This window comes from Camelus bactrianus, chromosome 5 (assembly GCF_048773025.1).
Source record: "Camelus bactrianus isolate YW-2024 breed Bactrian camel chromosome 5, ASM4877302v1, whole genome shotgun sequence".
Taxonomy (NCBI): Eukaryota; Metazoa; Chordata; class Mammalia; order Artiodactyla; family Camelidae; genus Camelus; species Camelus bactrianus.
Genome location: NC_133543.1, coordinates 55,269,189 through 55,293,915, shown reverse-complemented (window position 1 = coordinate 55,293,915; position 24,727 = coordinate 55,269,189). Strand labels below are relative to the sequence as shown.

The 24,727-nt window shown below is 40.5% G+C and overlaps 1 protein-coding gene across 3 annotated transcripts in view; it reads left to right on the top strand.

Annotated features, from left to right (window-relative positions):
* Positions 1-24,727, top strand: part of WIPF1 (WAS/WASL interacting protein family member 1) — a 117,195-nt gene that overhangs the window by 43,014 nt on the left and 49,454 nt on the right. The gene's annotated exons all lie outside the window — the stretch shown is intronic.

Below are 24,727 nucleotides of genomic sequence, written 5' to 3'. Positions count from 1 at the left end.
GCTCAGGATGATTCATCTTGTGGCCCGCGAGGGACAGTTTGAGAAAGAACTTCATTAAAAGGCTCTTACACAAAGACCTGCCACCTTCAGACCTAAATGAAAAAGGAAAATGTCTCAAATCTGAGTTAGAGGAAGGAAGTTACTACTTCCTTGGACTGTTACTAAGTACTAGAACAGGCTAGCCGGAGAGGTTGCTGAGTCTTTTTTCTGGACGATTTGAAAACAAACTAGACTCCTTCTGTGGCTGTGCTTTCATGTGAACAGAGGCAGGGAGAGAGAGGCAGAGAGGAGCCCGGGTCTGGGAGTTTCTTGTTTCCTGTCTTCTTGGTTCCAGCCCAGAGTGTTCTATAAAGTGTCTGTGCTGAAAAACAGAACGACAGGAGGGGGTGAGGGATTAGTGGACCCACGTGTTGTTTATATCCCAGGAATGCAAAGTAACCAAAACTATGAGGCAAAAGAAGGGTCATTGTTGATGATGTGCTCAGATCACCACATTTTTTTCATTTTTAAATACCACGTTGTGCAAGAAGATGGCAACGAAGCTGTCTCAACCCAAGTGGTTTCAGAAACCCAGCACTAGCTCTGACAGAGGCAGCCCATGTTTCCACCGGGGGTGGTGGGTAAAGGGGAGATTCGACTTTATTGGTATTTGGAGCCCTTTGTACAAATAAGTGCCTGGAGGAGACACGCAGAGGGGAACTGTGGTGGGCAGGTCTCTGGCACGTGGCCCCAGGAGTGCCCCTGAGCTCCAGACAGAGGCTTACAAGCGTAGCGGTGGCTGGACATCCCTAGAAGGATCTCTTCTTTCAGTTTTGTTTTGATTTTTTAATTGGTCATAAAGGTTTGTTGTTCAGGGATTTTTGTGTTCTGCTCACAGTAGAAAAGGGCTTTCCAGATGGATCTGACGTTTTTTTGAGAATTGCATCCTTCCCCAAGCTGTTTCCCTTTCTTCTGGAGACATCTGTTCCCTCCCCAGCCATTTCTCCAGCTTCCCCGCTTCGCTGTGTTCCTTTGTGTTTGAGGTACAAGAAGAGGATTATAAAGTGCTATTATTATGCAGTGCCTCTGATCCCCAAACCTGGAAGTCGTTCTGAAAAGAAGGAGGACTGCGAATGGCATAAGGTGGTGGATCATGTCAGATGGTGGAGAGCACCTGGAGTATTAATCCCTTGTGTGCTTCTTAGACAGGAAGTCCGGCCAGTTCAGTGTGAAGGTCAAAAGTAGAATGAGATGAGTGGTCACCTTTTATCTGGAGAGAAAGTGCTGAATTTTGTGGGGAGGGACTACATGGGCATGTTACTGAATTCTCCGAATGAGAAGAGGAAGGGCGCTGACTTCACAAATCCCTCTCCTCTTGGACCCTGACATACAGGCAAGCCTCAGAGTCCCGGATAATAAGGAGTAACACTTCAGAATCAGCATCCACTGATGTTTGGGTGGTCTGGGTTTCAGAGGGATGGAATGGTGAGAGAGACAATATATACATGCTAGTAGAGAAAAAGAAAATAAAAAATAAAACTCTGATGAGTGCAGCCTTTACAATCGAATTCACCCTTGGTCATCTTTTTAAGTTGGCATCAGCAAGTCTGTAGGTGAGCTCCCTGGGCTTCCTGGGGAGAAATTCTGGGGCGTGTGTAAGATATTATTGCCATTGCCACCATACTGGGAGCCATAGGTTTGTTTTTTTAACCTGTGGTGAAATACATATAAAATTTACCATCTTTAACTCTTAAGTGTGTAGTTTAGTAGTATTAAATATATTCACACTGTTGTACAACTAATCTCCAGAACTTTTTCATCTTGCAAAATGGAAACTCTATAGCTGTGAAACAACAGCTCCCCATTTCCCCTCCCCCCAGCCCCTGGCAACCACATTCTACTTTCTGTTTCTGTGAGTTTGACTATTCTCAGTACCTCATCTAAGTGGAATCCTTCAGTATTTGAATTCTTGTGACTGCTTTATTCCACTTAGCATAGTGTCCTCAAGGTTCACCCATGGTGTAGCATGTGTTAAAAATTTCCTTCCTTTTGAGGGCAGAATAATAGTCCATTATATGTATATACCACATTTTCTTGATCCATTCATCTATGATGGCACTGGGGTTTCTTCCACCTTTGGCTGTTGTCAGTAATGCTGCTATGAACATGGTGTACAAATATCTCTTTGAGACCCTGCTTTCCCTTCTTTTGTATACATACCCAAAAGTGGCATTGGTGGATCATATGGTAATTCTATTTTTAATTTTTTGAGGAATTGCCATACTGTTTTCCATAGGAGCTGCATCATTTTACATTCCCATCAACAGTGCCCAAGAGTTCCAGTTGCTCCACAGCCTAGCTAATACTTGCTATTTTTTGTTTTTTATTTTTCATAGCAGTCATCCTAACAGGTGTAAGGTGATATCCCATAGTTTTGATTTGCATTTTTCTAACAATTAGTGATATTGAGCATCTTTTTACAATGCCTGTTGGTTCTTATATATTTTCTTTGGAGAAATGTCAGTTCAAGTCCCTTGCCCATTTTTAAAGGAGGTTATTTGGTTTTTAGTTGCTAAGTTATAGGAATTTTCTACTTATTTTATATATTTAGGGAACCATAGATTTTTTTTCTTATTCATTTATTTTTTTATTGAGGTATAGTTGATTTTATAATATTTTGTGAGTTTCTGATGTACAGCAAAGTAATTCAGTTACACATATATGGAATATTCTTTTTCAAATTTTTTTCCTTTATGGTTTGTTACAGAATATTGAGTATCATTCCCTGCTATACAGTAGGACCTTGTTTGTCTAGTTTATATACGGTAGTTTGATTCTGTTAATCCCAAACTCCTAATTTATCCCTCCCCTGCACTTTCCCTTTGGTAATCATAAGTTTATTTTCTATGTCTGTGAGTCTGTTTCTATTTTGTAAGTAAGTTCCTTTGTGTCATATTTTAGATTCCACATATAAGTGATATCACATGGTATTTGCCTTTCTCTGTCTGACTTCACTTGGTATAATAAGTCTAGGTCTATTCATGTTGCTGCAAATGGCAATATTTCATTCTTTTTTTATGGCCGAGTAGTATTCCATTGTGTATATATACCACAGCTTCTTTATCCAGTCATCTGTTAATGGAAATTTAGATTGTTTCCATGTCTTGACAATTGTAGATAGTGCTGCTGTGAACACTGGGATGCATGTATCTTTTCAAATTAGTTTTCCCCAGAAATGTGCCTAGGACTGGGATTGCTGGATCATATGATAAGTTTATTTTTAGTTTTTTAAGGAACCTCCATACTGTTTTCCATAGTGGCTGCACCAAATTACATTCCCACCAACAGTGTAGGTGTTTTTTTTTTTTTCTTTCTTTCTTTATGTTTTTAAGAGAGCCATAGATTTCTTAAGTATTGCATGTGTAGGTTCTCATGTTCACAACATCTACTAGGAGCCAGCTGCCTCCTGTGATCTATACCCTTGGGAAAGAGCATGTGTTTCAATAATATGGTTTTTTTTTCTTCCCAACAATATTTTTATCTTGACTCTGAAGTGCTACACAAAATCTCAGTTATTTTCAGTTTATAAGTGGTTTGGTGTTTGAGAACTGACATAGTTGAAGGGAAGGAAAAGAAAGAGAAGAGCTTGGGGTAAGCTTTTTATGCCTTCCATAATTTACACTTTTTTGGGGTAAACTTCAGGAAAAAGCCTCATCCTCAATTCTATTGACTAAAACTAGACTCCATGCAGGAATAAACATACTTTCTGAGCATCATCCAGTAATTATGTCTTCTTCTCCCCTCTGCCCCAAACCCACAGGCTTGAAGGTACCTCAGATTACAAGATCATTATCATTTTCCTTCATGCATACCTCAGATAGAATGTTCTATTTTGCTTCTGGGGAATAAGGACCCAAAGAGGACTTGGGCTGTTATCCCAGGAAAAGGAGCAAGAACAGTGGGACTCTTCTGGGGCATTGCCACAGTGTTTGTTTAGATTCAGATTTTCAGGAAGGAACTAGTAGGGAAGTTGTGGTTGGCAGGCGGGCACATGCTGTGAGGGGCTTCTGTGTGGAGGTGCTGACTTCTAAATGAACTATCACTATGATCAGGAAAGGGATTGCTTGTGCGCCTGACTGATTCTTCACTCCACCATTTCAATTTCCCTCCATTTCTTCGTCAGTTAGAAAGTAATGGCTGCACCAAACAACATTCCCACCAACAGTGTAGGAGTGTTCCCTTTTCTCCACACGCTCTCCAGCATCTATCATTTGTGAATGTTTGAATGATATCAATTCTGACTGGTTTGAGGTGATACCTCATTATAGCTTTGATTTGCATTTTTTGATAATTAGCAATATTGAGCATTTTTTTCATGTGCCTATTGACCGTTTGTATGTCTTCATTGGAGAATTGCTTGTTTAGGTCTTCTGCCTATTTTTGGATTGGGTTGTTTGGGATTTTTGGTGGTGGTGTTCTTAAATTGTATGAGCTGTTTATATATTCTGGAAATTAAGCCTTGTCAGTTACATCATTTGCAAATATTTTCTCCCATATCATAGGTTGTCATTTTATTTTGCTTATGGTTTCCTTTACTGTGCAAAAGCTGGTAAGTTTCATTAGGTCCTATTTGTTTATTTTTGCTTTTATTTCTAAAGCTTGGATAGACTGCCCTAGGAGAACATTGCTAAGATTTATGTCAGAAAATGTTTTGCCTATTTTTCTTCTAGGAGGTATATAGTGTTTTGTCTTATATTAATTCTTTAAGCCATTTTGAGTTTATTTTTGTGTATGGTGTGAGGGAGTATTCTAACTCATTGATTTACATGCATCTGTCCAGCTTTCCCAACACCACTTGCTGAAGAGACCATCTTTTCCCCATTGTATATTCTTACCTCCTTTGTTGAAGATTAATTGACTATAAGTCTGTGGGTTTATTTCTGGGCTCTCTGTTCTATTCCATTGATCCGTATGTCTGTTTTTGTGCCAATACCACACTGTTTTCATTACTGTAGCTTTGCAGGATTGTCTGAAGTCTGGGAGGGTTATTCCTCCAGCTTCATCCTTTTTCTTCAGTATTGCTTGGGCAATTCTGGGTCTTTTATGATTCCATATAAATTTTAGGATTGTTTGTTCTAGTTCTATGAAAAATGTTCTGGGTAATTTAATAGAGATCACACTAAATCTGTAGATTGCTCTGGATAGTACAGCCATTTTAACAATATTAATTCTTCTAATCCAAGAACATGGGGTGTCTTTCCATCTCTTTAAGTCATCTTTAATTTCTTTAATCAATGTTTTATAGTTTCCTGTGAATAAGTCAGATTTGGTCAGGTTTATTCCTAAGTATGTTATTGCTCCTAATATGTTATTGTTTTGGATGTGATTTTAAAAGAGATTGTTTCTTTATTTTCTTTTTCTGATATTTTGTTAGTGTAAAAAAATGCAACTGATTTCTATATGTTAACCTTGTATCCTGCTACCTTGCTGAATTCTTTTATCAGCTCTAGTAGTTTTTGTGTGGTGCCTTTAGGGTTTTCTATATATAGTATCATGCCATCTGCATATAGTGACAATTTTACCTCTTCTCTTCCAATTTGGATCCCTTTTATTTCTGTTTCTTGCCTGATTACTATGGCTAGGACTTCTAACACTATGTTGAACAGAAGTGGTGAGAGTGGGCATCCTTGTCTTGTTCCAGATTTTAATGAGAAGGCTTTCAACTTTTCACCATTGAGTATTATGCTCATAAATGGTTTTTATTATGTTGAGATATGTTCTCTCTATACCCACTTTTGGTAAGAGTTTTTAGCATAAATGAGTGTTGAATATTATCAAATACTTTTTTTTGCATCTATTGAGATGATCATGTAATTTTTGTCCTTTCTTTTGTTGATGTGGTGTATCATATTGATTGATTTGCGTTTGTTGAACCATCCTTGTGCCCCTGGGATGAATCCAACTTGATCATAGTGTATGATCTTTTTTATGTGTTGTTGGATTCTGTTTGCTAATATTTTGTTGAGGATTTTTACATCTATGTTCATCAGTGATACTGGCTTGTAATTTTCTTTTTTGGTAGTGTCTTTGTCTGGTTTTGGTATCAGGGTGATGGTGGCTTCCCAGTATGAGTTTGGGAGTATTCCCTTCTCTTCAACCTTTTGGAAGAGTTTGAGAAGGATCAGTATGAGTTCTTCTTTGTATGTTTGGTAGAATTCCATAGTGAAGCCATCTGATCGTGGACTTTTGATTGCAAGGAGGTTTTTTTATTGTTGATTCTATTTCATTTCTAGTGATCATTCTGTTCAAGTGATCTATTTCTTCTCTATTCAGTTTTGGTGGACTATATGTTTCTAGAAACTTGTCCATTTCTTCCAGGTTGTCCAATTTGTTGCCATATAATTGTTCATAGTATTCTCTTATAGTTTTTTGTATTTCTGTGGTGTTGGTTGTAATTTCTCCATTTTCCTTTTTGATTTTGTTTATTTGTGTTGTCTCTCTTTTCTTCTTGGTGGGCCTAGCCGAGGTTTGTTGATTTTGTTTACTCTTTCAAAAAACCAGGTATTGGTTTGATTGCTTTTTTTCTGTTGTGTTTTTAGTCTCTATTTTATTCATTTCCTCTCTGATCTTCATTATTTCTTTCCTTCTCTTGACTTTGGTTTTGTTTATTCTTCTTTTTCTAATTATTTTAGGTGGTAGGTTAGGTTGTTTATTTGAGATTGTTCTTGTTTTTTGAGGAAGGCCTGTATTGCTATAAACTTCCCTCTTGTGACTGCTTTTGCTGTATCCCTTAGATTTTGTGTGTGGTTGTGTTTTCATTGTTGTTTGTCTCAAAGTATTTTTTAATTTCTTCTTTGATTTCATTGCTGAACCACTGGTTTTTTAGTAGCATGTTATTTAGTCTCCATACAGTCATTTTTTCCCCCTGTGGTTGATTTCTAGTTTCATGACATGGTGGTCAGAAAAGATGCTTGAAATAATTTCTATCCTCTTAAATTTGTTGAGGCTTCTTTTGTGTCCAAGTATGTGGTATATCCTAGAGAATGTTCCATGTGCACTTGAAAAGAATGTCTATTCTGTTTGGGGGAGGTATAATGTCCTAAAAATATCAACCAAGTCCAACTATTCTATTGTCACTGAGTATCTCTGTTGCCTTATTGATTTTCTGTCTGGAAGATCTGTCCAATGATGTTAGTGGGGTGTTAAAGTTTCCTGCAATTATTGTGTTCCCATCAATTTCTCCCTTTTTGTCTGTTAGTATTTGTTTTACATATTTGGGTGCTCCTATATTGGGTGCATATATGTTAATGAGTGTAATATCCTCTTCTTGTATTGCTCCTTTGATCATCATATAGTGTCCTTCTTTATCTTTTTTATGGCCTTTGTTTTAAAGTCTGTTTTGTCTGATATGAGTATTGCTTACCTCTACTTTCTCATCATTTCCATTTGCATGAAACATTTTTTTCCATGCTCTCGCTTTCAATCTATGTGTGTCCTTCACCCTAAAGTGGATCTCTTGTAGGCAGTGTATTGTAGGCTCTTGTCTTATTATCCAGTCTGCTACTCTATGTCTTTTGATTGGAGCACTTAGTCCATTGACATTTACGGTAATTATTGATAGATGTGTGTTTATTATTTTAAACTTTGGTTTCCAGTTGTTTGGTATTTCTTCTTTGTTCCTTTCTTTTCCTTTTTGTTTTTCTTTTTGTGGTTTGGTGATTTTCTTTTGTATTAGCTTGGGTTCTTTTTGGTTTTTGTAACTCTATTGTATGCTTTTGATTTGTGGTTACTCTGTTTTCAAGTATGTTAACCCATTACTGTATCTGTTTCCTTTAGACTGGTAGTCATATAGGCTCAAACACATCTTAAGAAGAACAAAAAGAAAATATACATTTTCTTGCTCTCCTTTCCCACTTTTTATGATTTTGATGTCCTCTTTTCATCTTCATGTTTATTCTCTTGCAGCACATTGTAGTTATTGCATTTCCAGTTATGGTTTTCTTTTTTCTATAGCTTCCTGCTTCTTTTCTATTTAGAGTAGACCTTTCAATATTTCTTTTAGAATAGGTTTAGTATTGCTGAATTCTTTTAGTTTTTGCTTGTCTGTGAAATTTTTATCTCTCCTTCTATTCTAAAGGATAATCTTGCTGGGTAGAGTATCCTAAGCTGCAGATTTTTCTCATTGAGGACTTTGAATACATCTTGCCACTCCCTTTTGGCCAGCAGTGTTTGTGTAGAGAAATCACCTGAAAGCTTTATGGGGGTTCCCTTGTAACTAACTCTTTGCTTTTTTTCTTGCTGCCATTAGAATCTTTCCTTTATCTTTAACCTGGGCCATCTTAATTAAAATATGTCTTGGTGTAGGTCTGTTTGGGTTCTTCTTGTTTGGGACCCTCTGTGCTTCCTGTACTTGGATATCTGTTTCCTTTTTTAGGTTGGGGAAGTTTTCAGTCATGATTTATTCAAATACCTTTTCAATCCTCTTTTCTCTTTCTTCTCTTTCTGGGACACCTATTATATGTAGATTGGCACCCTTTATATTATCCCATACATCCCTTATATTGCTCTCATTGGTTTTCATTTGCTTTTCTGTCTGCTGTTCTGATTGGGTGATTTCTGTTATTCTGTCTTCTAAATCACTTATTTGTTTTCCTGCATTATCTAGTCTGCTTTTGATCAGCTTTTATCTCATCAATTGAGTTTTCTGATTTTAATTGGCTCCTCTTCATAGTTTCTGCACAGTCGGCCCCAGCTCTCTCCCCAGGCTTGTCCACGGAATCCTGAGCTCCAGCAGTCAGTTTTGGCCCACCCCTGCCAACTTGTGTCTCAGGCTAGGGACCACAGGAACTCTCTGTGTTGGCTTCTCTCAGTTCTGTCTGCCAAGTGGCTTGCTGCTTTCTCCTCTGAGCCTCAGAAGCTCCCTTTCTGACCTTGCTGACCTCTCTGCTGGAGAGGGGCATCCCTGAGTGTGCTTTTCCTTTTTTGCTGCTTGCTCCCCACAGGACAGGTCCTGCACCAATTTCCTTTATCCTTTATTCCGTACTACCTGTTTTTGTGAGGAATCTTCTTCTCTTTATTCTGCCAAAGTTCAGTAGGTATTCTGTGTGAATTGTTCAGTCTATAGGTGTAATTTTTGGTGTATTCATGGAAGAGGGTGAGCTTTGTGTCCTTCTACTCCACCATCTTGGCAGTCTCCCGGCTAGGCTTGCTTTCTACTTTTGTTTATGTCTGGATTTTAATAACATGTCATGTTTTAGGTTCACTTATTGTATTGGTCTATAATCCTGGTGTCACTTAAAAACAGAGTCTTTTTTTTAATAGTAGGGTACATGTTTACACACATGCACGCACACAAACACACATAAACAAATGTATATTTTAATAGGGGGAAATTCTTTAGGGTATATGCTTCCTCAATTAAAAGTCATTAGATGATATCTTGGAACCTACAATTATTTAGGATAGGCTGCTAACTTCAGGCTAGAAAGTTATTCGTGTACTATATGTATAGATTCATTTGGAGGCTTGGGTAGTGAGTTACTATTTTTTCAGTAAATCACCGATTTATTAAATGACAGTTTAGAGCATCTTCTTTGATTTCCAGGCAGGCTATGGAAAGATTTAGTCTTCCTTAAAGGCTTTTGAGACCCACAGAATGATCCTGACTCCTGGAAACTGGGTGGAGGACCATTAGAGAGGCTGCCCAATATCTCACCAGCTTGCTACGCAGACGGCTGCACAGGGAGCTGTTGAAGGACAGGAATTGGTGTTCCAGCTCCGCCTTCTCACTGCAGTGTGACTTCTTAGGAAAGTCCCAGTTCCAGAAGTCATTTAACCAACTGAACATTCTTGATGAGCTGCCACCCGGGCTTCGCCTAAAACTGCTTTCAAAGCAAACAATGTGTGCCTTCACTCTTTTTCTCTTTTCCTCTTTTCCTCTGCATTCTCCCTTCTTTCTGTGCTTAATTCTCACTCCTGCCATTTCAAACCCATCGCCGTGTGAAAATTTAGGCCAGAACTCACCCTCAAGGACAGCATGCTTTGTCCCCTGGCCCTGTCTCTCAGCATTTTGTTCCTCCTCCTCGGAGCATTTAATAACCTTCCCTGCAAAACAAGGACCAATCAAGGCTGTTGAGTGCAGTGGCCAGAATGAAAGTGAGAGGTTTTATATAGGAAAAATAACTGATGGGAAATAATGTTGGTATAAGATAGATCCTGACCAATCTGGAAGGGTGGACAGTTTACTTAAAAAAAATTCTTTTAAGGATTCATGAGGAGGTAGCAGTAGAGGAAGGGGAATTGAAAAGGCCAGAGGATCATTTGCTCTAAAAGACAAAAATGTTAGGTTATTCAAAAACTATTTTTTTCTCCTGCTTCAGTGCCAGGAACATCTGGCTTTGGGAGAAGTTTAGGAAAGATGGTTTCAGATGCTGTTGTCATTATTTGAAATTTAAAGTGGTAGGTAAAAAAAAAATAGAATCCCGGATCTTTAAAAAGAGAAGGGACCTTTAGGGGCTCAAGCCCCTCATTTTTAGATTTGGAAACTGAAGCTTAGAAAGGTTAGGTGATTTATCTTGGTCAAAATAGCTAAAGTGAAAGTGGTGGGCATAGACTAAGGCCCCTGACTTCAGCCTGGGCTGCAGTGTTGAGTGCTCCCAAGGACTGGGAATCTGGATACAGGTACCCCTTTGGGATCTACAGAGGTGAGACCCATGCCTAAGGGGAGTAGGCCAAGAGACTGAGTAGTTTATGAGTTCACAAAACTCCAGCTAGGTGACCTCTATACTTAATTCCTGGAAGGCAGCACAGCAATATGGGTGTAGTCTTATCAGCAGGTACCTGACCCATCCTACCTGGAGGAAGTTTGTGTGCAGTGAACAGTGATGGTCCCCATGGAATAAAGAAGAGGACAGCCCAGAAAGGAAGAATTCCTAGTGGTTTCCCAGGATTGGCCAGGAAGAGAGACCCTCAATCTTGTGGCTGGGAATATGGATTGAAGTGTTGTCCATTGTGAAGATCAGGGCTCACCATGGCCCACATTAAGTAGCCTTCAGAAGGGTTACCCATCCTTAGCCCTGATTCCAAGATCCCTGAACCACCTTCTAAACATTAAATCAGCTTCCTTGGTACCATTGTCTCTCAGAAGAGTATATTCTGGACAATGGGCATGGTCACTGGAAAGAAATGACATCATTTGTGAATTCTGGTGTACCTAGGAGCCACGTGTGAATTTGTAAGGTGGGTCAGTCATTGTGAGTCTGATCTCTCTGACTCTCAGATAAAAGGGAGGTTTTAGGATCTCTGTGACAAAGTCCCTGTGTTTGAAGTATAGTGATCTACCCCTCCCCGGTAATGCCACTCTTAAGGGTCTTTCCTGGGCAAATAGCAGCCTATCCTCAGTGTCAGTCCTACTTCTTTTTCTGTCAGTCCTCTTCAAAATGCCACAAACATTATAAAAAGAAGAAAATGAAATATAATACATGGGTCATACTTTTGGACATTACAAGGCCCTTTTTGGACGCTGGATGTTTTATGGGTAATTTTATTTTATTGCCTTTTGGGGCGCATTTCCCCTTAACTCAGAAATACTTACTGAGCACCTTCCATATGGACAATGACAATAAATCTAATAAAATAGTACGTTACGTAGTATATTACAAGGTCAGAAAGTTACAACGTCCATGGAAGAAGAAGTGCAACAGGGTAGGAAGAGCAGGCGGGCAGTGGTGGGTGTGTGGATTTAAGTGGGGTGAGTAGGGTGATTGTCGTGGAGAGAGTGGCATTTGAGCAAAGACTTGAGGGAGGTGAGAGAATTCACCTTGCAGATAACTTGGAGCTTTGAGGCAGGAGCAAGCCTGGCAGAGTCAAGGAATAACAAGGAGCCAGTGTGACAGGGCAGAGCATATGAGGAGGATGGAAACAGAGGGTAAGATCTTGGAGGGCCTTGCAGGCCTATGTGGGACACTGGCTTTCACTCAGGAGTGAGAAGGAGCTTTGGGAAGACTTTGAGCCAAGGAGAGAAGATGGTCTGGCTTTACTCTTTAAAGGATGCCCCTGGCTACTGTATTGAGAATCCAATACAGGAGAGCATGAGGTGAAGAGATAGGCTATTGCGGTCCTACAGTGAGAGATGAGGGTGCCTTGGACCAGGGTGGCAGCACTAGAGGTAGTGAGCAGTAATCAGAGTCCGGTTATTTTGAAGGTAGAACCAAAAAGATTAACTATTGGACTGAAGGATGATAAGCATAAGGGAAGAGTCAAGGAAGACTGCAAGGATTTTGGCCTAAGCAAAGGAAGAATGGAATGGAAATGTCATCAAACTGGGATGAAGAAGGCTGTGTAGAGCAAGGTGGTGGAGGAGAGATATACAGAGTTCAGCTAGGGATGTGCTGAGCACAAGAGGTCTGTTAGACAGACATCGCATAGAGATGTTGAGTTGGCAGTTGAGTACGTAGGAGTTGGAATCCTAGAAGAAATTAATCTTTCTTAATGGTCATAATGGTTCAATATTACTCCTGAGTGCATCTGTAGCTTCTAAAACTCCTATAAAAAACATGGAATGGGATTTGGCATAAGGACTTATGCATTGATTGATTTCTGGGACTGAAATCAGAGAGAATGTTTACTTAAATAAACAAGAGTGGAAGGGTCAGAATTTTTGTTTTAGGGCTTGCTTTTCATGCTTAAGCCTCAGGGATTCCATAATTCTTATTTTAAGAGAAAAAATTTTTAGCAAGGTTGGCAAAATCAAGGTTTTTTTTCCTTCAAATGCTCAGTACCTACACAGATCAGCCTTTTCTTTACATAAATGTCAAGGCAATTGAAGAAAATATTATGAGGTTCTTTTTATCGTTTAATGCTTATGTATGTAAATATTACATTGATAATTGAAATTGCATTTATTGTAATGGAAACTGGTGTTAGCTAGTTATATGAATATTAATGAATTAATCTATGCTGGCTATATTCCTGGGGAAAAGGAGGTATGTTAACTTCATTCAGTAGGGAGAACTCTGAGTTCTCATGGGTTGGATCTAAGTCTGTGCAAAACCTACATTTTGACCTCAAAATTCACTCTTTGTCTGCTTTTTCGTCAGCTTGAGTGAACAAAAAGGATCTATTTTTAAAATCCCTAAATTGGTACACTGGAATAACATTGGCAGTCCCTAAACAGAGACTAAAAATTTTTATTCTTAGTCTTGTGCTCAGTTTGTAAAAGCATCTATCAATTTTGTCTTTGTCTGATTAGACCCTGGGCCAGCCTAGAAGGCAGGTGCTACATGAGCCCCAGTTACAGAGGTAGACATTGCCTCAGTGGGGAGTGACTGGATTGCAGGCCACAGAGCCAGATTTCAGACCCAGGACTCCCTGTATCCAAAGCCTCCCCTACTCTACTTCCCAGAAGCGTGAGCAAAGTGAACCAATCAGCATTTCAGTAAAATAATGTAGACCAAGAGGCACTGCAGAATGACCTCTTTTATGACAAACTGAAACCATGGGGCTCCATTCAGAAATTTTGGGTAAAGCAGTCCTTGAAATGAGAGAGTACATGAGAAAAGTCTCTTTTTTGGCCTCTACCCCATATGGTCGTGGGCTACTTGGGTGATGTGGCAATTATGGATTAGTAACATGCCCCTCCATCAAACCTACAGGAAACACACAACCTCTCCTGTATAGAAGTCCATTGGTGCCAGCTGGCAGCAGCTGTCCCGGGCTGCTCCTAGAAGGCGCCTGGGAGCTGGGAGGCTTAGGCCAGCTGGCCATGAGGAGACCTGAGTGGGTGAGGGCCGAGGTTCTGAGAGCCTTGGAAGTGGTCCAGGACCTGGAGGCACTGACCTCAGCTCAAGGCTCAGAGAGGAGAGCTGGCTATGTGCAAGCCAGAGTGCTGAAGGGCAGCAGGGTCAGCTTCTACTTCAGAACCCTCCGTGGGGACCCTTCCAAGGAGCAGCCCCCACCTTAGCAGTTAATAATCAGACTGTTTGCACTGGTGCAGCCATGCTGGTTACTAAAATATTGAGATGCTTCAAAACCTGTTGGTGACCGGTTACCAACTTCTGTCACCCAGGTACACCCCCAGCACCCCCAAGACCTCTCTCGTGATTCAACAACTAAAGATTAGTGCCTGGCACAGCAAGGGGTACCCCAGGCCCCTGCTCTGGCATCAGACGTTGTTTTCATTGGTTAGTGCCTGTGCCTTATTGGTTGTTAAATATTTCAACGTAGCTCCTGTCTCACTCCCAACAAAATGGAACACTGAAGGCGTTTCTGTGAACAGGTGAAGACGAATTTTGATTGGGGTCCAGGAGGGCAAAATTTAAACTATAATTGAGTCCCAAGTTTCACTGGTTCTCTGCGGCGGGCCTGTTGATAACGTCCCAGGCTATTCCTCACCATCTGGAAGGAAAATCCTGCAGTGGCTCTGACTGGAAAGTAATAAGCAGGGGTCAAGCAGGGCCCCTAGAAACATAATTTTGATTCATGCTTTCAGAGGGCCCCAGGTTTAAGAAGATTGGGGTTTTTTAGGAATACAACATCTCCCCTCTACTTGCTTTCTATTCCAGTCCTACCTGTCATTAGAAAAATGGTTATTACTTTGAAACATGGCTTGTTTGCTCCTGTAGATCAGTTGGTGACCACCTGCCCAGAGGAGCTAAAAGGTTCATTATAAGCCAAGCTCCACTAATCCTGATTTATTAGTGCCAAACACTTGCTTTTTGCAGCTGTGGGAACAGTTTTCAAAGTCGATTTATTTCTGAGTTAGACTAGCAGTATCATATGATTTAAAAAAAAAAAAGAGGAATCTTTCACAAACACAGTAAATGCCCACACATGGTGGTTCTGGGGGGTATGTGAGGAGTCCCTTGTGTCCATCCACAAATCATCAGGCTGAGTTTTAGGTGGTAGAAGATATGCTGAGTCCTTTAACATAGGGGGTTTTAACCTGAAGTCTGTGGACATAGTACATCTTTATTTTCACTCACTTCTAACTGAAAACTTGCATTTCTTTCTGGTATGAATGTAGCCAACAAACTGCGGTAGTTTGAGCAGCACTTGTGACGTCATCACCAATAGACATCATTGATATTTTACATCATTATGTGGTAGGCAGCTTCTAAGGTGGCCCCCAGTGATCCCCACCTCCTGGAATTCACACTCTTATTTAAACCCCTCCTCTTAAATGTGGGCTAGATTTAGTGATTCATTTATAGTGAACAGGGTGCAGGAGAGAGGATGGGATGTCACTTCTGAGATTTACTTAGAAAAGACATTTTCTGTCACTCTCCTGCTCGCTCTGCGAGAAGCCAGCTGCCGTGTTCTGCATTGCCCCATAGAGAGACCCACATGGCATGGAACCAAGAGAGGCCTTTGACCAGAAATCAGCAAGAAACTGAGTCCTGCCAACATGTGAGTGAGCTTGGAAGTAGATTCTCCCCTAGTTATCATGTGTGCGAGGCAAGGTGTGTAACAACACATGAAATTCATGGTTTCGTGGATATAGTCACTTAGGATGACACTAAATTATGTATTTGGACTTTTTTGAGGTTAGTTGCTTAAAATAAAAACATTAAGTCAATGATATAGTTCAGGTGGTATGCAACTATCACAAAACCAATTTCAAAAATGTTTGAAATTTGGGAACCATGCAGTCTGAGGAAACTTTTTGGGAGAGCAGACACATACTCAGATTGAGAGAGAACCAATTCAAGTTCATATGGATCTAAGTTCAATCAGATAGCTTCCAGAGTATGTGATAACTTAATAAGTAAGGTTTGGAGGAGTTGTCTCTACCCTTCACCCCTCCCAAACTTCCAAGAGCGTGGAACACTGCCCCTTTGCCACTGCCTCCCAGAGCATGGCAGTGGGTAGTGATCTGGGGGACCCAAATAGGCTCCTCATTGTTCTCTCATCTGTCAAATTAAATTCCGTTTAATTCCACAAATTCCAAGGTCTAGAAAAATGTCATGTTGGTGCCTAAATCACCCTTGTAGTTCACCATGTAGTCCTACATGGTCCCATGTGGTGACCACTTGAAGTGTGGCTGATCTGAATGAGATGGGCTGGGCTGTGTGACGTAGATGCGGGATCTGAAGACTTGGTGTGAAAAGAAGAATGTAAAGTATCTCATTAGTAATCTTTATATTGATTCCTGTTGAAATGATCTTTGAAGTATTCTGGGTTAAATACAACATATTCTTAAAGTTAAGTTCACCAATTACTTTTTTTAATGTGTCTACTAGAAAACAGTAAATTGCATTTATGGCTGGCATATTTCTAACAGACAGTGCTGCTCTGCCCACCTGCAGACGAGGAGAAGTAGCCAACGTGTGTGGGAGGGAGTACTGGACTGGGGGAGTGGTAAGCCCTATACTGACTGTGCTGAACTGTGACTCTGCTGTTCCTTCTTGATCTCCAGATTGCATTTCCATTTGCTTCCTGGAAATACCTGATACCTTGCCAGATCTCAAGCTCAGCGAGAGCTAGTCCCTTCCGTCTAAAACCTGGACCTTCTCCTGCCTTGCCCCTCTCATTAATGGCACCTGTGCCTAATCAAGCTCTATGGTCTTGTTATTTCTCAAACAGCATTAAATATTACTCGAATCCATCTCCTCTTTTATATTTCCTCTGCCTCTTCCCTGACTTATACCTTCAAAGCATGTGGGCTTGACCAGTGCAGATAAGTCTCCTGCCTTCAAAGACTCCAGCCCTCCCCCCTCACTGCGTTGGAGTGAGCTGACAAAGCACACATTTGACCTTGGCACCGCCGCTTAAATATCTTCCACGGGACGCCAACACCTCCAGTTTGGGAGTCCAAGTTCCTGAACACTACCCGACCCCAGAATACCTTTCCAGCCTCAGCTCCCACCAGCACTCGGCTCCCCAGGCTGCCACGTTTCAGTCGCATCTGACAAGCAGCCTTGCTGTCTCGCTGCCTGGGATGCTCCCTCCCTCCTTTGCTCGCAGGCTGCTTTCAAGCACAGGCATAGCTTATGGTCTGCTCCTCTGTGAATCTCCCGTATCCACTGCTCTGCCACTCCCACGTCACTGTGGACCCCTGTTACTGCCCAGTCACATGCATTATGACTATTTGCTCACATGTCTGCTTGCCCACCTCCCGCCATGAATGCATCTGTCCTTTCTTACCTTGGTACACTGCTCCCTGCTACCTCAGCACTTAGACCAGTGCCTGGCCACAGCGTCTTCTTGTTGGCTAGATGAGGAGATAATACATCAATACTGAATATTTTACTGGTTGCAGGGGGGAAATCTATTATAGGTTTAAGCAAGAATAGAGTAGAACTTAGATGTGAGTTTTTGCTTTTGTCTATAAAACAAGTTATTCTAACTTGATGTCACAAGATAAAATAGAATTTAGAACAATAATGGTTTCCTTTTCAAATATTGTCTGCTACTTTTTTCCTTTATACTTTCACTCTGATAATAATAGTTTGTTGCTTCTATTAGGTTGTCAACCTATTCTAAAGAAATGACTCATGAGGCAAGACAACTAAATTCTAGTTCTAACTCAATCGATACATTACCCAGGTCCCTTAACTTCCCTGAGCTTTGGTTACCTTATTTGTAATTCAAAACAGTTTACTCAGTGATCTCTGAAGCAGTTTCCATTTCTAAAATTCTAAAGCATTTTAAGGCTTCAGGGGCTTGAAGTTGGGGACTGCTGATCATAGGCTTGTTTTACTCCTGTTTATAAGCAGGCCTTCTGAAATGTACTTAGAGCGTAGAGTTTAAATATATACTCTGTTCTAACCCATTAAAGAAGTCAAATTAAGATAAGGCATTTGGAAAACTGTGATATTTGGTGTTGGCAAGAGTATGGTGAATGGGGCATTCTTTTATGATGCCGGAGGGAGTACAAGTCTTCCGGTGGGCCCTTTGCACTATGTATCAAGAGAGTTCAAATTGTTCAAACTGTTTGATCCAGTATTTCTGTTTCTGTAATTTATTCTATTGCATAATCCTGGCTGAGCACAAGAATTTGTATTTAAGGATACTGATATTGGCACATTTACAAAGGCAAAGGAAGATACAACTAAATGACCAGCAATAGAAGAATGTTAAATAAATTTTAGTGTAGAATATCATGCAGTCATTAAAAATCACGTTTTTCAAAGAAAATTTAGTGGCCTGAAAGGATAACAAAAACTGGATTTAAAACTAACATACATTACAAAAAAAAAAAAAAACTAACATACATTACAATTCTACTTTTAAAACATTCGTATATAAAGACCAGAAGGAAATAATTGAAAAAGTTAACAATGTGTATTTCTACCCAGTAGAATTATAACTTACCTTCTTTAAAAATGGTAATTTATCTTCTTTAAATTTATCTGTGTTCACCATTTTCCACAGTAGACTTGTGCTGTTGTCGTAATTTGGGGAAAACAATCACTTAAAATGTATTAAAGGCCTGTCAGTGCAGAGCAGGGTTGTTGGTGCTGTAGGGCTTCAAAGAGGAGGTGATGTGACGCCCAGTGCCTGGGAGCATGCACCTGGCATGCTATAGACATACACAAACACCGTTTGACAGTGTTGGGATTCTGTACCGTGAACAGGCGGCTGACAGTGGGCTCTGGCAGGACAGAGAAGAGGCCAAGCTTCATACTTCTGAGAGGCCCATCAGCACTCAGCGCGGCTCCACAGTGTCTGGGGGAACATCGCAGCACCACCTGCGGGCACACACTCTTTCTGAGCTATTCCCAGCCAGCGTGAGCGTAACTTGTTGCCTTCCCCGTGGCCTCACTCTAACGTGGAATCCTACCTAGGAAGGAGGACCTCCAAAACTTAGGAAGGAAGTTTGAAATCCTAGGAGAGAAGCCATCTGCATCACCACTGTTTTGTTTTGATTATTTTTTAAAAAATTATAGTTGATTTACAATGTTGTGTTAGCTTCTGGTGTACAGCTTAGTGACTGAGTAATGCATATACATATTCTTTTTTCATTATAGGCTATTACAAGCTACTGACTATAGTTCCCTGTGCTATACAGTAGGACCTTGTTGTTTATCTATTTTATATATAGGTGTTTGTATCTGCTAATCCCCAACTCCTAATTTATTCCTCCCTCGCACTTCCCCTTTGGTAGCCCTAAGTTTATTTTCTATGTCTGTGAGTCTGTTTCTGTTTTGTAAATAAGTTCATTTGTGTCATTTTTTTAGAGTCCATATATAAGTTATATGGTATTCGTCTTTGTCTGATTAACTTCACTTAGTATGATAATCTCTAGGTTACCGCAAAAGGCATTATTTCATTCCTTTTTATAGCTGAGTAGTACTCCATTGTGTGTGTGTGTGTGTGTACACCACTATATCTTCTTTATCTAGTCATCTGTTGATGGACATTTAGGTTGCTTCCATGTCTTGGCTATTGTAAATAGTGCTGCTGTGAACATTGAGGTGCATGTATCTTTATGAATTGGAGTTTTATCTGGATATATGCCCAGGAGTAGGCTTGCTAGATCATATGGTAACTCTATTTTTAGTTTTTCAAAGAATCTCCATACTGTTTTCCATAGTGGCTGCACCAAATTACATTTTCATTTTGGTGATTTTTTAAATGTGCTGTTTAGACATTATTTTATCAGTGAGGATAAAAAACATTATGCAAAAAGAAGTCACAATATGTACAAAGATAGGATATAATAGTATATATATCACACGTAAGGTCATGGAAGTGTGACCCTACAGTATAAACACTGGAAACCCTTTCTAATGTGGTGGTGTGCAGACCGAGTCTCTGTCTACCACGTATAAGGTTCCTGAGAGCTGGAACAGCTTCCACTGCTCATAGCAGTTCCTGGCCCATAGTAAGCATTAAATGGTTCTTAATCAATAAATATATATGTAAGTTACTAAGATTCATAATGAGTGGTGCCAAGAAAAATGTTAATTGTGAGACAGCAGGGGAGCAAGACCCTCTGTGAGGCCTCCTTAATAGAGAGACTTTATTGTAGGAGGGGCAATAAAGAGACAAGGAGCCCAGGACTAGCCCCACAGGGAGGCACGTATTGGTCAGAAGCATGGACTCTGGGGCCAAGCCATGTGAGTTCACATAGTGTCTCTACCACTTAAGAGCTGTGCAGCTTTGGTCAAGTTACTTAATTTCTCTGTGCTTCAGTGCCATCATCATCATCATCATCATCATCTGCTTCATAGAATTATTGTGAAAAGTGATTGAATTAATGCTTGTAAAAGTGCCTAGAACACTCCTTACTTAGTGCATAGTAAGGGTGCAGTGGATGTTAGCTATTATCATTGTTAGTATTAATACTGTTAAAACTATCAGAGACTAGGATGCAGTTTAGGTACCTGAAAAACTACGATGTGCCAACGAGATGGATCATCTCCTCTTCCTTTGTGTCACTGATGAACTGGCTTGGTGGTTCCTTTCTGTCTCTTGTCTGCTGCCACCAACTGACTGCCCCTCCGTCTCTGTGATTCCCAGTTCATCCTCCCGAGACAGGGAGAAACCTGACTGCCCTGTTTGAGTAGCGTTTTTCATGCCCAGCCAGCTTGGTGTGCTCTGCAGCCTGAAGATTGGCCGCTGCTGGCCAGGGGCCTGCTCAGGTCCAGTTGGCCATGGCTCGGGTCGGTCAAGCTGCAGTTGACCTCAGACGGGGAACGTAGGCACAAAGGAAATGCTTATAATGATAGAATTTTAAATTATTCTGAAAAGAGGACTCATAGAATAAAGAAAGAGTCAAAAAAAAAAAAAATAAGAAGGAGAAGGAGAAGAAGTAGAAGTTCACGCTGTTGAAGAGACCCAGTGACTTTTGACATTTTCCACCCAGTACACCAATCATTTTCTAAGGTCCATTAGTCACTGTTAGACCCAGAAAGGAAATGATGTGACAAAGAGCTGTGGAAATGAAACGAAACCTCAGAGACCTTATCTGAACCCCTCCCTCTTGAGGCCATGCCCTTTCCACCTTTACACCCTCACTTTGTAGCTTGTCTACTTTCTGGTATTGCATTCAATCCTTTCCATGCCTTGGACCAGGCAAGGAAGCATCGTGTGGTGTATAAACTATGCACAGAGATGCCGATGGGCCATCTAACTATTGTCTATAGCTGAGTGATACCTTTGGGAAAGTTCACAGGGAGGACGTTCACATACCCTGGGATGCACTCTCATGGACCATACTTCCTTCGTTCACTGTCACTGCCACAGATCCACATCTTTTCTCCACTCCTTGTGTCCTCAAGGTGATCAGAACAAAAGCACTTCACTCCCTGGAAGTCAACCACTGCCCCTCTAAGTGCCCCCTAGCACTTGAATTAAGTCTGATAGAATGCCTCTTTGCTCCGATGCCTACAGCACTGTAGGAAGCAGACAGCAGGAAATGGGGAGACGAACCTTGAGGGGGTCAGTGCTCACAGGCTGTGAAAGACCATTGTTCTTTCTGGCCATCTCTCTTTTCCAGATGACTATGATTTGGTATTTCTTCTGGCCAATGAATAGCACTGGAAACATTGAACAGGAAGCATTGTATCCCTTATGACACCATGTGTTTTTTCCAGAGAAGCCCAAAAGTTTATGTTGGGTTTTATGAGCTCAGAGGACCGTTGACTGGTGTTCCACCTACAAAGACAAACGGCAAAAACTGCAGCTTGGAGCTGCCCTTATGGGTGGGCTCCTGCGCTGAGTTGAAATCTCTGCTTCCTGTGCCCAGCCTGAATATTATGAAAGGGAAGGGAAAGCATCCTTTAAAATATTTTAATTGTCCCCACATGTGATCTGGGTACTAAACGTTTTAAACTAAAAATCTCATTACCCAATTGATGATCAACGACTGACGTTTCTGATATTAAAAGTCAATCACTCTTTCCTGTCTTCCTCTCCCAGAAATGAAAATAAAATAAATAGGTCTCCAGCTGTAAGATGAATTTCCTCAAATGATCAAAAACAGAGGGCTTTTGGAACCTCCTTAGCCCTATTAACAACCAAGACATCAAAATAGTGATGCAGAACCAGGACTGAAAAAACAATTTGAAGACTTTTACTGACATGTCTGATGATCTTCTCAAATGAAAGTTGTCTGAAAGTAAAAATAAGGATCCTTTTAAGATTTTGGCAGCACTCGCCACCTATTGTGTCAGAAATGTAGCTGCTTTTACAGAAAATTCCAAGTGGTCTTCAAAACCCAATATGATGTGATCTTTGTTGCTGATGTATTTACTTAATTTGAAGAACAGTTTTAAATTTTCAAAAGTTGAAAATTCACTATTGGAATTTGAAGACTGTAGATGTGTTTCAGCCTAAGTTTAACCAGACCAAAAAAAAAAAAAAAGTTTTAGGTGTCCTGCTCCTTTCTTAGCTCTGTAAGGACACCATTGTGGAAGGAAGACCCACAGAAGGGCTTCCGTGATGGAGAGACCGTGTGTTAGAAGCTCAGATCTATTACTGGCTTTAGGAAGGGACATCAGACCCTAGGGCCCAGTGATCTCATGGAGGGAAGAGTGCGAAGTCCTCTTACCTACATGGGAATCTGTGTGTGGAGCCAGGTGAGGTGGGGTATCTTCTCTTATTCTATCCTGGCCCCCAGATGGATAACCCTTCCCTTTCATCCCCTTTGGCACAGAGCAAAATCACTGGATAATTGCTGACCTTCAGTCTTCCTGCATGTATGTGTGGTTACAGCCAAGGTAAACTGGTCTCTTGGGTTTACTTTGAGTTGAAAGTAGCTGAGCTTTTTGTTTCCTGTGAGCCATGTACAGATGCTTTTTGAACTATCTTTGTGTTTGAGGGATTTTTTTTGTTTTCATGGTATCAGCACACCACTTCCTCCAAGTCATACTTTGAAACAGTTTTGCAGAGGGAGATATTCCTGCTGGCAACCAGCCTAGCCAAACAAAGCAATGGTTGAGGGATGGCTGCAGAACTTTATGGTGGATTGCATGTTTGTCCATGACTTCATGAAATGATTCCTCATTCACTAATTTTGGCAGAGAGGATGGGCTGTCATCTGACCTTACCAGTGGAAAACTGCATTTTGTTAATTTCAGGCATTGGCTCCACCGCTTGAATGATACTCAAAGTTTAGGCTAAAGTGATGTCCTCAGATGACCCTTTGCCTCCTCTCTCTGAGAATTCCATGGAACTCTTTTGAATGTGGATTTCTACTTAATCTTTGATACTTCCAGGCTCTCTGGTTCTGATAAATTTTGAGAAACTGCAAATTTGAGTAAAGCTATCCTTTCCTTTTGTTATACTTTAAATATTATACTTTAAATAGTTTTAAATAAGTGACCTTTAAATACTTTTAAATGTTGATGTGCAAGCATATACAGTGCTTTTACCGGCATGTTTTATAAACATTATTCCCTTTTCATAAACTCATAACTTTTTGTCGTGAAGATAATAATATTTTATAGTATCTTACAAGTAAACTATAAACCTTTAAGTTCTTTTATATTTATGCTAAGGAAAATAGAACTAGAAATTTAAAGTATGTGACCCTAGTAAGTTTATAGTGATTTAATATTCCCAGATTTATGGACTAAAAAACCTGATTTGACTTTCACCCAATTCTGATTTTATATTCTTTTATGTCATTGCTCTCTTGTGTGGGGGAGGGAGTGGGAGGAGTTACACTTAGGGAAAATAACCACTGAATTAACCTAGTCCTTCCATGGATTATTTTTGTAAAAGTCCAAATTCTAACAAAGTGGTAACAGGGAGCGGTTACTTCCCTGAGTAATATCTGTTGTACACTGTCTTTTGCATTGTTTTGAGCATTTCAGAATAGACTCATATTATAATTTAAAAACTTTTTTAAAGACTGGTGACGTACACGTCCGTCACAGACAGTAATCGTTAATGAGTCCAGAGTAGAATACAGGGTGGTGCTGTTCTCCACTGCTTCACCCTCTACATCTTGTTTATGCATGTAAAGACTCTGACTACCTCAACTTCGTGTATCTCTCAGCATTTTTGAGAAACTCTCATCTATTTTGCAAGATATGCGCGGGGGGAGCGGGGAGTGGGGAAGAAAGCAAGGGAAGAGGACCTTATCTCCACATTTGTGCAGTGAGAGGTAGGAGAGAATTTAGTAGACACCACCAGTGAAGAATATTAGAAATGTGCCTCCATAGAGTCTTTTGCACAAGGTCGGAGTAAATCTGGGATGAACAGAAAGTTCTGTGTAGAGAAGCCTTTGTACTTTGGAAAATAAAATTTCACCTCGGTGATCTTCGTATTGGTTTTCCATGAATTCTCTGCCAATGAGAATTGGATCCTCAAAGCGTTTTCTGTGTGGTTTTGCTGAAGCTTCGGTTGACGCTTGGCACTACTGTCTTTTACGTCAGAGTCCCTTGTCTTGTGGCGGCTGAACTTGGGCATAATGATAAGGAATCATGGCTTTGTTTTTTCACTTGCTCAGAGAAATCAGATCTTGTCTCAAGGTCTGTTTTCTTCCTGTTCATTATGTGCCACCTCTGAAAACATTCACAGGCCATTACTGTTCTTTCTGTGATCCTCAACTACTAGAATAAGGCAGTTGTGCAAAAAAGCTCTGTCTTCCATTCCCCAGTTGGGTGAGACTGTCCCAAAGGGCTTTTGAACATTTTCTTAGTGCACTGAAAAAAGCCCTGCTCTCTGCAGGGAATGATTTGGGCTCCCCATCCTCCTCCTGGAACTTTAACCTACTGATTGGCAAGGAGCCTCTCCAGGTGAAATGAAACAAGGCAGTAAACATAAGATCAATTTCCTAATCCCTATTTCTCCTTAG